Here is a 17,619-nt window from a genome sequence, read left to right on the forward strand (position 1 = left end):
CGAGCAGGAGGGTTGTGCTGTGAGGGTGAAATGTCGTGGGGCTGTGTTTGTGGCCGAGGTACTTCCAGGAAGGTGAGCTTCCTAAACCAGGGTGGAGGTCGGGACAGAGGGGAAGGGCTCAAGTGTGCTCAGCTTCCTTAGCAGGAATTCCTCTGTGAAGCAAGAACCTGCTGCTTTCCAAGAAACTGGGCTAGCAGGAGAGATGCTTTGGAGGCGAGGGAAGGAGAAGAGCGAAATCATCCATGCGTTTGGAGGCCCCTCTGTGGGGAAATGCTGAGTTGCAAGCGAGTTGTGTTGCAGGAAAAGGCTGGAAGACCCCACTTTGCTCCTCAGTCCACCCAGGAGAGGGGTGGCCACCAGGGTTGTGCTGAGCCTGATCCCTGAGCGAAGGAGGCAGGAGGAGCCGTAGCTATGCGGATCCCTAAAGGACAAGGGGACGGTGAGGCTGCAGAGCTTTGCTGCACTGGGCTGCAAAAGCACCTTGGCTTTCCTGCAGGTTGGCGATGGCTGCAAATGTTTGTTTGTGGAGGGCATCTCTCGAGCTCTGTACACACAATCCCAGTGTATACGTACGCGTGTATGTTGAGTGGGAGCAATATTTTGTAATTTCTGAGGCACTCCTACGTGAAGAGACGTGGGTGCCTAAGAAAACATAGCTGAAAGCAAAATCAACATGACCCAGTAAACAACAGCTACCAAGCACATGTGTGCCTACCGTAACGCAGATCCTTCCCGCGCGGGCTGTGCCTCTCTGGGCCGTGAGGAGTTACTGCCGCTGAGCTGGGAGCTCCCTGCAGGGTTTTGCAGAGTGCAGGCGGTTATTCTGCAAAATTTCTTCTGCATTTAATACCCCACTGTCCGGGCATAACAAGCCACCATCCAGCGGCTACAAAGCCTGCTTTGTAGGAAACGCTACCCACTAGGTGTGGTGCGAGTGGGGCTGGTTTTTGGCTGTGGTTGCTTGGCAGATACCTTCCTGGTGCTCTCCTGTGGGTGACATCACGATTTGCAAGTTATTAAAAGTTTAGGAGGATTCAGAACATTCTCTTCCAACGGTTTCTAAATATTTCATGCCTGTCATCTAAAGCAGTTTCAGTGCTTCAAAACAGCAGGAGAAAAAAATATGCATTGTGTATTTATAATACATGATTGTTGATCTCTGCTGACATTTATCTTTACTCCAGAGAAGAGACCGGATAACTTGGTTGTGGCTCTGAAGGTAAATGTCATAACCAGGATAGCCTGTTACAGATGTGTATTAACCCTTTCAATTAATTTTCTTAACACTTTAATTGGCTTAACAAATGGCCCTGTGATAAATTATGCCTGCGCTTTTATCCTCCTCATTTAAAGGAATGTGTGATGCAAGTTGCGCTGCTCCAGAAGTCAACACAGAGATGCGAACCATAAAATCACTCTCCAGGGATGACAGCAGAGGTCAAGCTGAAGGTGCAGGAGCCCAGAAGATGCTGGCTTTATGCATCAGCAATTAGCATGACCCAGTGGGAGAGGAGCTGCACAGCAAAACACTTGGTGCCAGGGACCTGACACCCATATTTTTGGCCTGGATGAGGGCTCTTAGGCGCTAGGTCTTGTTCAGTGGGTGAAGAGCTGTTAATACTCTGAAACCACTCTGCAATCTGAACGTGCAACAATGGGAACGACAGAGAAGTTTGCCTTGAAAGGGCCCAAACTGAAGCAGTGGTGTATTTGTACCCAGTCTTTTTTGTAACTAAAAAAAAAAAAAGGGGGGGGGGATGCAATGGGGTGAGGAGGGGGACTTCTAGGCTTAAGTGTTATTTCAAGAATGAACTTGAAAGCAAGCTAAACTTAAACTGAATGTACTTCTAAATATATAGTTTAAAAAAAAAGAAAAAAAGACCTTATGATTTCGGAGGTTGGTGAGTGACTTCTTAGGTTGTCCCTTCCCAGGAGAAAGCCTGCAGGAGCAGCCTTGGTGGAAGAAGAATAGCTCTGTGACTCTGATACTGAAGTCAGAGGAGCTGAGCCTCTTTTGGTTTAAATCCTTGCCTCTCTGGTGCAACAGCTGTGGAGTTGCTTGTGGTTTAAGGTCACTGCAGCGACAGCTCTTGGAAATCGGCTTCCAGAATTGCCCCAAATTCTGACATGAAACTGCCAAAGAATCCTAGACTTTTTTAACTTTTTTTTTTTTCCCCACCCTGGACTTTTCTATTTCTATAGACACCAGCATGCTTTTTCTGGGGCCAGTGCCCTTTTGACACCTCTTCCTTTGGGTGGTCCTTGGGGACATTCCCTGCCGGAGGATTTATGGTGTATGTGCGCAGCCCACTGCCCTGAGGAGCCAGGAGCTGCCCCTAGGTGCAGAGAACCAAGGTGACCATCCCCACCAGCACACCCATCCTTGTGCTGCTGGAAACTTGCTTGTATAAGAGGCTTTTACAGAGATCACAGCAAGAAAATGCAGACTGCACCGGTACCAAGGAGGGACAGAAAGCATAAAGCCACCCCACTCTGCCTGCCTGCTGGCTGGAGAGGAGGGCTTCAGATAAATGTGGTTTAATTTCATCCCCTGGTTGGCCAGCACCAGGGGACTCAAGGTTTTGAACTGAGGACAATAAAAGCAAAGTAGAGCATAGCTGCTTTGACAGCTGTCTTTAAGAGCTGCAGCTAGCCACTGGAAATGTTTGAGAGGGAAATGCTAGATTATTGTCAACTGAATGATTAAGGGATTACCATTGAGTTAATAAAAACATTAAAAAATCATGCCAGTCTCTGAAGTGTGACAGGTTACTAGAATCGTCAGTGCTCTGCTGGCGATGAATCTACTCCAAATAAGATGAATTTGTAAGTAAAGAAAATGTTAGGTTTGACACTTCAAAAAAAATTCCTCCTGTTGGATGTTTGTCTCTCTTCTTCTTTTCCCCTAGTACTTTAAGGTGGGTATTCCACATCTAAGATTTGGATCTGTTCTGTGTCTCTCTTAAACAGTGAAATTGAAGTCTGAAAAACTTACTGTAGGAATAAAAGATCAACACCAGCCTGCTGAGATAATTTCTAGAAAACTGTATGTTGTGGCCAGGTTTTTAAAGTATCTCCACGTAATTGTTTTTAAAGGATCTTGGTAGTTCAGACAAAAAGTATCTTCACTTTTATCTGCCTGGCTAGTTCTCCCTTAATGTACATGCATAATATATAGTTTAAATGTTTTATCGAATATGTTAAATACTTTAGAGATTTTATTTTCAGGTAAAACTTCATTTGAGTGCAGATGTAGAAAAAAAATCATAAATCATTAAGGTTGGAAAAGACCTCTAAGATTATCCAGCCCAACCTTTAACCCAGTACTAACGTCCACCACTAAACCATGCTACTAACTTCTAAAGCTACACCTTTCCTGAAGATCTCCAGGGATGGTGATTCAAATCTTATGCCACAGACTTTTGTCTGTGCAAGGGCAATTATAGACTGTATTCTCAGAACGGTTTGTAGGATGTTGCAGAGACATAAGCTAAAAAGAATTAAAATGTTTTCATCAAGCCATAGGAAAAGCACAAGTAAAGAATGGACGTTTGCTGAATGAAGGTGAATCCTGAGACTCTCCAGAGCATGGTAGAGGTAATGCTGGAAATTTAAACAACAGAAGAGAGCATGTTTGCACCAAAGAGGAGTGTAGATCACATCTATATATCTCCATTAACCCTGCTGAAGCTGATGTGACTGTGCAAAGTACGAATCCACACAGAATTTGGATTAGGAGCCCTCTGGATTTGCGACGAGCCATTTCACATCTGCAGTCACTGTTGGCTTATTCTGTTAGTGGTGGAATAAGCTGTAGCATTTGTGAGAATAATAGATTGAATGCTTATTTTCTCTTTTTTTCTTTCTTTCTTCTTTTTTTTTTTTTTAATCTATTTCTGGAGCGTGGAGATGAGCGACAGAAGCCGTGGAGGCCAGTTTGCTGCACGTGGGGTGGCAGCTGATGGGCTGGGGGAGCTCAAGGGATGCTTCGCTCCTGGTCCTTCCAGGGAAGACACACTGAAGCTTTCCTGGTCCTGCAAGGTGAAAAAGGTCTAGCGTTGGGACCTCAGAGCAGAGGATAAATGGCCCTGTGCAGACAAAGTAACAGGCGCAAACAAACAGCGTGCGTTACCCCCTGAGCACTGCAGGAAGGCAGGCAGGGTTGTGCTGTGAGCAGCCACTTCCCCACGTTGGGTCTGGTGGCCCTGCTCCAGGAGAGGTCACCAGCAGGGCTCAGGGTCCGTCAGACGCTGCAGCCTCGAGCAAGAGGTGCTCATGGGTTTCCACGGGGCTGAGCTCTGCCCCAGTTTGGCATTGGGGGATGGGGTGGCCCGCTCTACCCCATGGAGGTAGAAGAAGTGGAATCGGTCATTGCAAGCAACTCAGGAAGAAGGAGGAGAAAATAGGATGTGAGATAAATTAATCCTGCAGACTACATCTGCCCTTGAGTTTGGTCAATCAGGAAGAAAAGGGAAGTAATATAGACGCTGCGAGTTTATTCAGAAGTTGTCAGTCTGGAAAGTGCCCTGCCTAAATTGAAAAGAGCTTCCCTTTGCGGAAGAGGCTTCCTTGCTTGTTCTTTATATATTTATATCTGACCTGGGGAGGCTTGATGGACAAAATGTTCTGTACTTATTTCCTCTTCTTTTTTCGGAAGAATGCAATCATGGAGTGCAGGAGAACTGAAGCTGCAGGAACTCATGGTGTGTACCTCACCGGGGTTAGCCTCTCCACACCATTGCAGGGACAAACACCATGTTTCTAGGACAAGAGCTGGCACCCGATGGGCTCCTTTTGTCCCTGCCTTTGTGCTGCTGCAATGGTGAAGCTGTGCTGCCGTGTAAAGAGCAAGGAGCCGTTCCCCTGCCTTGTTCTGGAGGCTTTGTGCTTTCCTTAAGCAGAGGGCATCAGCCTCCTCTGTGGTGGAGACAAGGGTGAAGGATGATGAGACCAGTAAGGCCTGTGTGAAATAACCCTAAAGGACCGCAGAAGAATGTATGGAAATCTCCGCCTGACTTTTATCAATTAAAGGGAAAAGGGGAATAGTATAGGCATTGCAATTAAAAAAGGTAATGGGGTCTGATTTACATTTCAGAATGTATTAGCTTGGTTTTAATTGGAAAATAATTTGAATTGCAAGGGAAATAATTAGATTAGAAAGCCACTCAGCAATTTACTGCTCATATTCCCCAGAACCGGACTCCTGGTTCAATGGAGTAATTTTGAACATTGTGTGAGCTGTGTTTGATTTCCCCCCTCTTTGCCCTCCCCTTCGCTCCTCTCCTAACGAATTGTGTGCTGGAAGTAGAGGCACATCTTCATTATCGGCTGCGTTTCATGTCTGAGCTTCCAGCCGGTCACAGGGGCTTTACCAAGGAACAAAATTTGTGAGGAGTTGTGAGAAAAGGGCTGGGGGAGTTGATCTGGGTTCCACCAAGCCATTTATTGTAAAGCGAGGCTGTGAAAGAAAAACAAATTTCAGGTCAGGTATGGTATCTGTTCTTGCAGTGGGCAGAGGCATCCTGGAGTTGTTCAGTGCAGGAAAACTGGAGCTGGAGATAGGCAGCGTGTGCAACAAGCTCATTATTTATCCCTGGACGTGGATATATAGCTGGTGCTCCACTTACAAAAGGCTTAGCACACCCCCAAGCACCTCGCTATCCAGGAGCCCTTGTCCTGCAGACTTCGTGCATGGCTGAGCTGAGCCCTGGTTTCCCTCCTCGCATGTCGGGGTGAGTGCTTGTGGATGGGGACAGAGGCAAATGAGCAAGTGACCATCTTGCTCGGCTTTCTGTGAGGCTCGGCCTTCGTATTCTAAAGGAAAATATTTTCTGTTCCCGTCGTGGAGAAGTACACAAGGGAATCTTATTTGGGGCCTTACCCATCACTGCTTATTAATGTTATAAATCACTGTTTGCTGGTTCATAAAAACAATCTATCATAAACTACAGATCTTGAAAAAATCCTCACAGATCTCAGGCAGAAAGCAATCCATTACTGCTGCTTTTTCTCCTTTCTTCTCTGCTAGGCCTCACAGACTGCGCCATCAGCCCATGGTTATTCCTAATTATTTATTTACATGCATAACCCTTGCCTTCCCTTGCAGGGCAGGAATGCTTCTTTCATTTGAGGGACAGCTAAAAACCGATTTGATTGGGCATGAAGAGTAATTGGATGTCATTTTGAGAAGCAATTCCTTTCTGTAATCCATCATTATTGTCATGCTAGCATATTCCTGAGGCAGGGCAGCATTTGCTGATCTCCGATAGTCCTAGGCTGTTGTTTCTCCAAAGCAGAGGCCCCTTTCTCACACTGACTCTTTTCCAGCCTCTGTTTATTTCCTTAATGACTGAAGCGAAAGCAGATATTGTTAGATAAGTGGCTATAAATGATTCTGGCAGCTTTGTATAAAGGCATGTGATAAATTTTCAGGAAAGAATTTTTTGCCAGGATAGCTTCTGGAGCCAAACCATTGGTGCCAAGCTAAACGGGAAGAGTGTGTTGGAGAGGCACGTAAGGGAGCGACCCCGCGGGGCTTCAGTTGTGGCCTTCCTGCTGGTGGGTCCCTTCTCGTAGCGGTGTGGCGATGGGTGGTGCTGTGCTCCGGGCCCTGACCTATTCACCAGAGCTGTTATCTGGCCGTCTTCCTTCCTACCACTTTCTGGCCACGTTCAACGTGCTCGTTCCCATCTTATTCTGGTCATTTGGTCTTGGAAGCTGTGTGAGGAGCCTGAGAGGTTTGCTGGTGGGACCGCTATGCCCATGTGTGTGCAGTGTGTGGCCTGTCCATGTGGCTACGTGGTGTGAGGACAGCCACAGGTGCTTTCTGGAGATAGACAGAGCTGAACGAGGTACCAGCAAGGCTCACAGCCCTGTTTCTTCCCTGAGTCTGGGGCTCTTTCAGCAGGAGCTTCTCCTCCTGCCTTTCCCAGTATGAGCACCACAACCTCGGCCTGCTAATGTCTCGCCCGCCAGCAGCGCTTTGAATTCCCAAGCTTACAAGCTGCAGAGCTGTTCTTCCATCTGTAGGCTGGCTATTTACTTGACTTTATTTTTTTAAATTTTGTTTTCTTGCTGAAAGCACAGACCGAGGGGAAGGGCCCCTGTGGCAGGACCCTCACCTCTGGCAGCAGTGTGCATGCACAGTAGTTCCCATAAGTTCATGTTCGCTCCAAGTGGATTTAACTTTTATTTTCAAATGCCAGCATTTGAAAGGCATATAGGGCTGAGCTAACCATGTAAGTAATTAGGCTAGGAATGCAAGCAGAGGGGGCCATCAGCACTCATTATTTAAGAGCCAGCTTCATTATTTTTACTGCTTGGATGCTTATCTTAACATCAGCAGCCGCTTTTATTTAAAGGGGCTTTGCCTTGCAGACTTGATGCTCTTTGCTAGGCTGTCCTGGATGGGTGCTCAGAGATCGTACGCATTCCTCAGAGAGATGAAAATCAAATATTCTGCTTCAAATACGGTGCTTCCCAGTGCTGAGTCTCCTAGTGAATTTACACCCTTTGCAGGCTTTATAGGGTTTCCTACCCCCATCCCTGAAACAGTGCTGCCCCCACGGTAAAAGGATGCTCTTTGCCAGCACCTGGTGTAGCTTAATAGGTCAGAGCATGAAAGCTATCCTGGGCATCTAAAATTAGAAGATGATGAAGTCTGTTGGGAAAAGCAACGTCAAGTCACGCAGTTGCAATCCCTGCCCCAAAGTGCTTGCAGTTAAATACCTACCTTTGTGCTAAGCTCTTGTTGGATCCAACTTACGATATGGGAGCTAATGAAACTGCACAAGCCAGCGTGAGCCACAATGCAGTTGTGACTTTTATTCTGGCTGCTTTTATTAAATATATATATATGCGCCTAGGGCTGTATTTTGGTGTGGTGTCTGCAAAAGAGGCAAATATCACAATTTTGTATACCACTTGACCATTCTGGTGTACTGCTGGGTCCCATCCCTGACCCTTTTCATCCTCTTTGCTGCTTTTTATCACTCTTGTGCATATGGTGGATGCCTGGGCTCTGCTCCTGCAAAGGACCCTTGCACAAGGGTGGGTCCTTCCACTTCCACATGGAAAGAGAGAGAGTCCTTCAGTCTTCAGTAGGAAAGATTAGTCTAAGATGCTGGACTGCTTTGTAAGGATGTATAAGCAGATGTGCTGCACTAGAGCTTCTCTCACGCTGCCCAGAACTGCCCAGAAATTTGAAGATGTCTTGCAGGAGATGGATCCCACATTTTCTCAGCAAGCCCGTGGGCGCTGAGCTGTATATTTGTTTCTCTGGGTACGTGGGGAGAGGAGGGGAGATCCTATCTTCCACCTTGCTGCTCTGGTCTTTCCTGCAAATTCGTGCCCAGCCCGGCAGAGTTAAATGCTGCTGCCGTCGTTGCGTGCAGGGCTGCTTTGTTGCCATGTCAACTGTGCATGTCATTTGTTTACATTTGATTTGGCAGAACATTTCATGATAAGAACCAAGGCCTCGAGCGACTTTGAACCGGGGGGTGGCTGGGCAGGGGCACGGCGGGATGGGGAGCGAGGGGAGAGGGTCTGCACCCACCTTCTGCCGGTCGCCCACCAGGCAGGCACACGAAGGCACACGGGGGCCTTGTCTCCACAGTGAGTTTCCTGAGAAGTTAGGAGCATGGGAAATAAATGTTGGATTCCCGTATCGATGCCTGTAACAGCATACATTAATTCTCAGGTGGCTTCTCGTAGCTCAACCCATCAAGCATGAAGGTTATTTCCACAGCCTGTTGCAGCCAAGGTTCCCGCAGCTAGAAATTTCTGTAATCCTACCAGATTCCCGACAACCAGCTCTGGATTGTTTTCGTGTGTTTAGTCAGCGATGGGAAGAGATGAATCTCTACAGGCAAAGGCCCACGATTCTAGGCAAAACTGTGACAGACTTCCCTGAGGAGTTCCCCCAAGTTAAAGGAATACCGAGGCTTGGCCCTAAGCCATGGAGAAAATGTGTGTCTTAAAGAGAAACAAAAACCTACAAAGTCTGGAGTGGCACGATGGCCTCCTTAGCAAGCACAACGGCAGTGCAGGAAGACTCGGTGCAAACCTAATTTTTCAGAATTACTTCAAAGACAATAGTGGTTTGTTTGTTTTTTTCCTTGAACGGAGGCAATCTGAGAAAGGGTTGGTTAAGCAGAAGAGATTTTCTCCCAAGTCCTGTAGCTGTTTGCCAGGGATGTTGTTCCCCTGCATTTGTTACCTGACTGGGAGTGATAAATTCTCTGTTTTCCTGCCCGTGCTGTTCTCTGCCTTCTGGATATGAGGTACTTGGCTTGTAGTGTTGGTGGGACGTGGAGTGCTGGGAAACTGAGGAGGTGATGCCATTTCCCTCTCCCTTCTTAAAAGAAATAGATGAATTTAGTGTGTGGTAATACGAAAAGCAAAGTGCTTCCCAGTGAGGCTCCACAAGGGAGGGTCAGGGAGGGTGTAAAGTCCGTGGTCCTTTACGAGGCACTGCCTTTGCCAGCCCCCCCTTGCCTTGCCGAGAAAGTCACAGCGACTGCAGCAGCGGGTGGGCTTGCTGGGGGGTTGCTGCTTTCATCTGAGTGAAAATAGCCTTCATGTGTGATTAATGTCCAAACCACTCAGCGCCACCTGAAAGACTATGTTGCAGGGAGCGTAGGAGAAATGAGTCGTGGGCTGGTGGTGTGTTCCCCCACCTCGATCTCTGTTATTCTGCTCGTGTATACCTGTGTGTGGTAACTTGTCCTTGTGCTCACTGGGGCAGCAGGTACCTTCTGGGGGCACGATCACGTATGTCTCCTTCGGTGATGGTGGCTGCTTAAGCGGCACTGCCTCCGTCTCAACATGGTGCATCCAATCTGGTGCTCCTCCCAGCACAGTGAGCGTTTGTGCCTGCATGTCCTGGGCGAGAGTGCAGGGCTGGGAACCAGAGTTCAGGGCTAAACCTGCACTGCCACCAGGAGATGTACCTGGAGAACACAGCCTCCAGAACAGCACATGGGGTTTGCTTCCCCTTACCCCTGTGCAGGTGGGACTCCGGTGCCTGCTTTTCATGTTGGCCTGCAGCTATGCAGAAGTCACCCGTACCTGTGCCCAGTTTGTTTCCCATCTCCATTCATCAGGGTGTCTGCCTCCGATCAAGAAAGGTGGGCATGTGGTGGGGAGCTAGGTGGGGAAGGTGGGCAGCATGGTAGCATGACCTGTGTTGAAACAGGGCTGAAATGCTTTTTCTTCCCCTTCTTGTATGGCGTGGAGAGATCACATCTAGGTAAAGGGCTAAACCAGCCTCATAACTGCTTCAGTCTTTGGCTTCTTTAGGGCTGCGTAACTGCGCTACCAAATGCAGCTATTTTTATAAGGTGGGTCCAGCTCCTGGCTGCTGACCAACAGTTTTTGAACTCCATTCATGCAGCCCTTGAAACAAACCACTGAAAAATAAAACCCATGAGGTACTACCGACATGCGTAGGATTTAATCTGGCTCCCAACCTGTGTAAGGTTTTTTATAGGGCACTAATAATCACATGGTGTGTTCCAGTTCCTGCTTTTTAATTTTCTACTTAAGGGCGAAACTAGGTGCTTTCCTCAGAACAGAAGATTCTTTAATTTTAGACACGAGGTCTGGCACCCTTTGTGGAAGCCAGCTGTCTTCTTATTTTCCTAGCAGTGCCTTCATTCTTCTGCATTGCAAGCCAGCTCTTTCTGTGTGGGATCCTTCTCACCTCAGCCCTTTCCCAGTTACATAAAGAAGGAAAAGCGCTAAAAGAGTGGCCACACTTAAATTTAAAAAAAAAAAAAAAAAAAAAAAGTTGAGAGTTAAGGCCCTTTCTGATGTGTTGCTACATGCCAGATGTCTGCCGATGGTTATTTCCAAATAAAAGCGCTGCCAGGTGGCAGGTGTGGATCTATAATGTTATCTGCAATAGCGAGCTGAATATCAGGTAATAGTACAGAGTACAGTTGAAAATAATACATCTTGGGCTTGAATCAAAGATCGCTGAAGATAGGACAGTGTTTTGCAAAGATTTAATTTGTTATATTGTTTTGTAGCCGTCCCCTCTCCCTCATTTTAAAGTTGGCATTTGTATTAAAATCTAAAACTCAACGCGTGGAGGAAGCTTGCACAAGTTCAGCCCAGTGGCTTTGTTTGAGGACAAGGGGATTGTCTGCGTTCCTTCTGGATGTCCCCTTGTCCCTTGCTGAATCTGGAAAGACGACTTAATCCTTCCCCCAGCTCACCTCTGGAGCATCATCAGCTGGAAGAGGTGGTGGTGAGTGGTGCAGGGTGCTCCTGCTCTGCCTTGGGCTTTAATTTTCCTGAACTGCAGCTCCTTGGAGACTCATGATTCCTATGCCAAGAGCAGGGACATGTTGTTTCTGTATTTATTGGGCAAGGCAGATGCCCTGTTTCCTCTGTCACTCCTAGCAGATGAGCTTTCCAGATGGGAACCTCGTTCCAAATAGTTCTTCAACAAAAATGACATTCCTTGGACTCCTTGTTCTCTAAAGGTGCTCCAAGTGACCTTAACACGTTCTCAGCTGTCTTTTACAGCTAAATATTCCTGAAGGCAAGGTCACCAATTGCAATGAAATGTTTTACTAATAAACTTGGCGCTTTTATCTAAAGATGGGCCTGTGGCTAACATACAAACTTGGGAGAAAGGAAATTATTTTCTTGATTATTTGGGTGATTTTGTCTAAATTATTTGTCTTCTACATCTTAGTTTTCCCAGCTATAAAATGGGAGTAATAAACTGTGCTTTCCTTAGCCAGGGATATTAAAGTTTATGAAAAGCCAACGGATATTTCTATAGAAATTATAGGAATACAAAGGGCTGTGCTTAGGGGAAAACCTGTAAAAAGGTTTCTGGCTTGAAACTAAGCGTATCTGGTGTGGAGTTACAGAGAAACAGTGCACAGGAAAGTTGACAATACCACTTCTACAGAGCAGAGCTGCACTTCTACGTCCACTTGAGAAGTAGGTTTGCCAAGACAGAGCCCGAGATACTTAGGAGGGCAATCCTTTTGGTGTCCTGGAGAAAAAAAAAAAAGGCATTGTAGCCTGTAATTTAGCAGAGTATTAATGACCTTATCTCCTCGACAAAACTTCATAAAAACTCTGCTCAGATAGATGCACACGCACGCAGCTTTCTCCCCAGAAGTTTGGAAGCTAGGACATGCTTTCTCCATCGTATAGATGATTTATTTCCCCCCCAGCTATTCCTCTGGAGTGGCGTTAGGACGCACTGAGCTAAGTGCAGCTGTCTTTGCGCGGAGCCGTATTTGCATAGAGCTCCATTTGCATATGGGCTGGTGCTGGCGTACAATATTAATAAGGTCTTAAAGGAGAGCAGAGGGAGGGGGAGGGACACGTGATGATTTCAGTCTTGTCTAAGCAAGGCCGTGCAAATAACTTCCTTTTATCCAGAATTAATGACTAATGCGTTAACTGGCCTCCGAATGGGACTGTACTTGCCTGGGATTGGGGTCTGCAGCAGGGGCTGTGCTGCCCGCTTCACCTTCCATGCTGCTGGAAATGGAAGAGGGTTTGTCCACCTTCGGCTGCAAGGCTGTCAGTGGAAATAAACGTAGCTTTGTGTGAAGGCAGAGCACGGGAGTGGATGAGAGAGAGACAGGGAACAAAGGGAAAAGGGGAAAAGAGCAAGGTCTTTACGAAAAGGAAGTAGGAGCCTTGTGCTGGGAAGAGCAGGCCTGCCACACATGGCTCAGCAGGAGGGACGGCCCTTGGAGGCTGAGGGCTGCGGGTACCTTGCTATCGATTTGGGTGGTGGCAAAGTTCAGGCCCTTCCTTATGCCCTGGGTTAGCTCACTGTGGTGTGTGTTGTTAGCTCCTCGTGAAGATAATGGGATTACAGGACCCTAGGAGGCCAAGGAGGGATGGCTGGTGTGGGGAACTGCCCAGCGTGACCTCCATGGAGGGATCACCATCATGCTGCAGGCAGCCAAGAGCACGTTTGGGGCTGGCACACCATGTACCTTCCTAAAAACAGCCCAGAAATGCCTAAGCAAGGGGCCAGGATTCTCATGTTGAGGTGCCCGTTAGCCCTGAGGTGTGCACTGCCTGGTGTTGGGAACAGCAGGCCATCGTTCAAACCTGAGCTTGTCTCTAGAGAAATTTTCTCCTGTGGTACCTCTGAGGCCTCAGCCGCCTTCCTTGGGGTGCAGTGCAGCTGAAGTAGATCACCTTTTCCCAAATTCCTGGCCCTTCTGCCCAAAATGGAACGGGTAGAGGGAGGTCGAGTGCGTGGTGCTCCCATCCCCGTGCTTGGCTCACGCCGGGGAGGTTTGGTGGTGTAACCTGGTAATCCCACAGCACACACAGGGAACGGTGTGGTCTCGCCGTGGGGATGGTACGGGGGAAGCTCTGTTCTTCATCAGTGCCGAAGCTGTGAGGGGAAAAACAAGCCTGCAACATTGCCTGGCAACACAATTATTATAATAGGGTTTGCTTCTTCCTACACTGCCCAACAGAATTATTTTCTCCATATGGTGGAGCTACTCTGTTTTTAACCGGTTCTTCCTGCCCCTTCACCAGATGGCTGTTTTCAAGCGGGACCTCGCAGCTCTGGTGCGAGGCTGATCTGAGAGCAGGAGGAGGAATTACAGGTGGGAGCAGGCTCAGGACAGGGCTGCCGGCCCCTGTTTTGGGGGAGCAAACCTATCTGGAGCGAGACATGAGATATCATCATCAGGATGAATGTTTAGATGTTATCAAATGGGGAAGCTCAAAGCTAGCATCCTGTTTGTTTTTGGTGGCCGTGAGATTTTGATGAGAAGACGGTGATGAAGGAGCTCTAATGGGGTACACAACATGAAGTCTTCCCCGTCTGTGCTGCCGGGTCACTTCAGGCCTGACCTGTCACAGCTTGTTGTCCTTCTGTCTCAGGTGCTAAGCACAGCTTTGCTAATACACTGCAATCCTCATCTGCCTTCTTGCTATTCTTGTCCTCCCGGGGCAGGGCACCCACCTGTAAGCTTCTTGTTGCTCCCCAGCTGCCAGGGAATGGTTGTGCTGCACCACAACGTTCCTCTGTGGCAAGAGCATCCTCGGGGTGCCAAGGACAGGGGGAGTAAAAATAATAATATAAAAAAAAAGTACAAAAAATACAAGGGAGATGCAGAAATTCCAACCATAGACGCAAAGCATTTAAAATAGGTAAACCACTTCCTCCGTTTGCACTCGAAGGAGAAAAATAGCCCACCTGGGTTCCGGGTAGCCAGACACTGCACCTTTTTGTGTCCAAGGCCCTTCCTCATTCGCTTTTAGCTGCTTTTCTAAGGAAACGGGACGCGTGTGATCACGCTGCCACTGCCTTCCCCTCAGCTTTCAAATCCGGCGGACGAATTCAAGCAAATTTGATGCAGGGGGAGGGGTCTCAGCGGCATTGAGTCCTACATGTTTCATGAAAATCAGCAGCTGGGCAGAGCCCCTGTTAATGCACGCCCCGGGGGAAAGGCTGCAGTGTCAGCTTGCCACTTAATGGACTGCTGCAGGAGCGAGCTCTGGTCTGAGACCCCTCTCCGCAGGGAACCAGGCCCCTTTCGTTCTGCTGCTCACTACTCAGTTAAAGCACGAGCCTTCCCGTGGCATTTTTTTTCCCCTTTTTAGTTCTTTTTTGTTGTTTTTCTTTGAGACTTGAAAACAAAAATAACACTTTTCATCTTCAAAGGGCTTTACGAACATCAGCTAATTAACCGTTCCCTCATCTAGCTGGCTGCTTCAAGGAAGAGTGGGAAAGCAGGATTATTTTTTTTATTATTATTTTTTCTGAAAGCGAGTGAGCTGGATTCTCAGAGGGCCCATCGGAGTCCTGATGGGTCTGCGCCTGCTGCTCCACGCCAGAGCGCGCGGCTCCGTACCGCGTCGCCGCTTGTGCTTTGTTTCTCTAGCAAGTAAATAAATAATGGAATTTCGAAGCAACCCAGAGATGTCCCCCAACACATATTGCACAGCTTATGGGTAACTCATTGACCTGAAAAAGCTGTAAATTGACTTAATTGGGAGGGGAAGAAAATTCCCATCGTTCAACCCGTACACATTAGATCCTGAAATTTTCTTAGTAATTACCTTGAAAGCATTTAGAGCTCTTTTGTTCTAATGTCCCTCAGGATCTTGTGGGCATTTTCAAAGCCAAGACTTTTGGACATCTGGTCCAGATCTCCCCCCTTGGTCCGGCAGGCTGTGCTAGGGTGCGATGTCAGTCTTGCTGCTGATGTGAGAGCTCAACTGGAGGTGCCCGTACCTGGAATATCTGTGCCATGATCAGAGTCAAAGGAGGCAGCTCACTGCTACAGCCATCCTGTGCTGCTTTTTTGATAGCTTGGCTAAGGGAAGCCTCATCTGAATGCAGGAGGTGCCCCTAAGCGTTGGGAAGTGGGGAGTTTGGCTAAGATAAGAAAGGATTTGGCACTCCATGTGTGGAGGGGAGATTTTGCATGGTGCCTTTGAGACACGAAAACCAACGTCCGCTGTGGGTTTTCTACAGCATCCTCTCCAATGCCCGTTGTGAATCCAGCTCAGAAGTAAAGCTTTAGGGGTGGTTGATGCTCTGTGGTTTTGGTCCCATAACAAACGTTTGGAAATGCCTCGGAGTATTTCGGTTGCGGTAGGATGTGGTTACGGCCAATACAGTGAGTTAGTCTTAGAGGGGAGCAGCGCCATGCTTTGGGTTCTCTGGCTTTTGAAGAGGATGCCTAGAGCTCCTTGGTTTTTCTGAATCCTCCTGGTATCTTGTTTTCCATCAGGATCAGCCTCAAAGGAATTTGAAAGGCTTTCCCCTTTCTAGGATTCTTTTTCAAAAGCAATTCCATATTTCATTTCCTCTTGAGACTGCTAGTACAGGCTTTCCCAGTGTGATTCTTTCTTCACAAACATCAACCGTGTGTGAAGTTTTCTGGGGTCCAAACCAGGAAGTTCATGCACCACCTTTGTATCAATGAATGACATTTGTTGTGCAGGACTGGCACTCATCAGCATATTTTTTTCCCCACTTTACATCAGCACAGTGTTTTGTTACAGGTTTGGTTGCAGTTAGAAAATAATGATTTTAGTATTGTTAGAGGATGAATTAATGGTAATTTCTGGTGAGATAGAAAACGAGCAAAACCAGAAAATAGTTCTCAGATCGATGGCTTAAAGTATTTCTCACTATTGTTACTGCAGAAGAAGTTTTTATTTCCTTTCTCATTTACTACTATTCTACAACTGAAAATCCTGGCTCCAAAAATACTGCAGAAGGAAGAAACAGTGATTACGGAGAGCAAGTTCTCAAAGGAAACTCTTTTAGGTTTCCCCCAAAGTTATTTTTTTTTTAATGTAAAATAATAAAGAATATAAAGACCCTCAGGGTTCCCTGCATCAGAAACGTGATGCTGTACTTTGAGCAGAAACATAGCGAGTCCCCTGCAAATTCACTGTCTTCAAATCATTGCCTTGTGCTTCCCCTGCCCATCTCCGCATAACTCTAATTTGGCTGCCCGTAAATGTATGCATAAATGCGCGAGAAATGGGTCCAGAGTGGCTCTCAAAGCCTTGGTTGAGTCTGCAGGTCTGGTAGATAGGGGAAAAAAAAGTGTAATTTTTCTTTTAGACTGAGAAGTACTGTTCAGGCGTCGGGGGGAATGCAGTAAACAAGGAGCCCGGCGCTGCCGTTTTTAGACAAGGCACTGCTCGGAGTAGGATTGCACTTCAGGAGGTGCTAAGTATGTTCAGCAATATTGGCATTTTGTTTCGGTTGGATGAAGATCCGAGAGCAAATCTGAGCCTTTCATGAATGGAAACAGTCTTCCCTCGCACACCCCTGCTTTGCTTCCCTGCATCATGTTGCAGAGACCCGCATCCCTCCCACCTCCATCCCACCTCCACCTCAGTGGAGGGGTGGGAGCTCCTCACGAAGCAGGGAACGCGTCCCAGGAGCTCCCCTGTCCCAGCTGTGCTGCTCCGCGGGGATGGCAGGAGCTGTGCCGCCGAATCCTTCGGCAGGGCAGCAAGAGGAAGAGTCAACAAAATCCATAATTAATAAAGCGGCGGTGTCTTGTATCTGGTGCTGGGCGGTGGGTGGGACGCGGGGAGAGGCGGGTGGGAGGAGGCCGCGGGGTAATTATAGATGTGAAAAATGAGGCAGGAACGCGCGGTAACCTTTCTAGGTTAGCCGTCTGCGTGATCGATGGCCTGCATTGTTTTCTCTCTAACCTTTCCATGAACCTCCTCTTAGAATAACAGGGGAAATATAGTTATTCCCTTCCCTGTCTTGTTTGTTAGGAAAGCGCTCATGTCCAGCCGTCTTATTGCACCCTCAGCCTTGCCATGTGCAGGCAGTACATCACATTTCAGGTAATTACTTACACCTCGTGCAGGGACATCACCATCCTGCCCCTGCTTGCATCCTCTGTGTGCTGGGGTTGCACACCTGGCCAGGTACCGCTGCTGGAAACAGCGCCCGCTTTGCTGCCGCGCTGGGTGAACTGAGCACTGCAATTTCTACGGCTGAAATAGATGCATGTGGAGCTCTGGGGACAGCGATGGGGACAGGGGCAGCGAAGGAGGTGACAAAACCTAAGAGTTGCTGTGGACACCAAGCTGCTGGGGTGATGAATCTGTGTGCTTACACTGTTACTG

At 47.7% G+C, this 17,619-nt stretch overlaps 1 protein-coding gene across 7 annotated transcripts in view; it reads left to right on the forward strand.

Moving 5' to 3' along the window:
- The window catches only part of HIPK2 (homeodomain interacting protein kinase 2), a 133,051-nt gene that overhangs the window by 58,689 nt on the left and 56,743 nt on the right, over nt 1-17,619 (forward strand). The window lies entirely within an intron of this gene.

This window comes from Anas platyrhynchos, chromosome 1 (assembly GCF_047663525.1).
Source record: "Anas platyrhynchos isolate ZD024472 breed Pekin duck chromosome 1, IASCAAS_PekinDuck_T2T, whole genome shotgun sequence".
Lineage (NCBI taxonomy): Eukaryota > Metazoa > Chordata > Aves > Anseriformes > Anatidae > Anas > Anas platyrhynchos.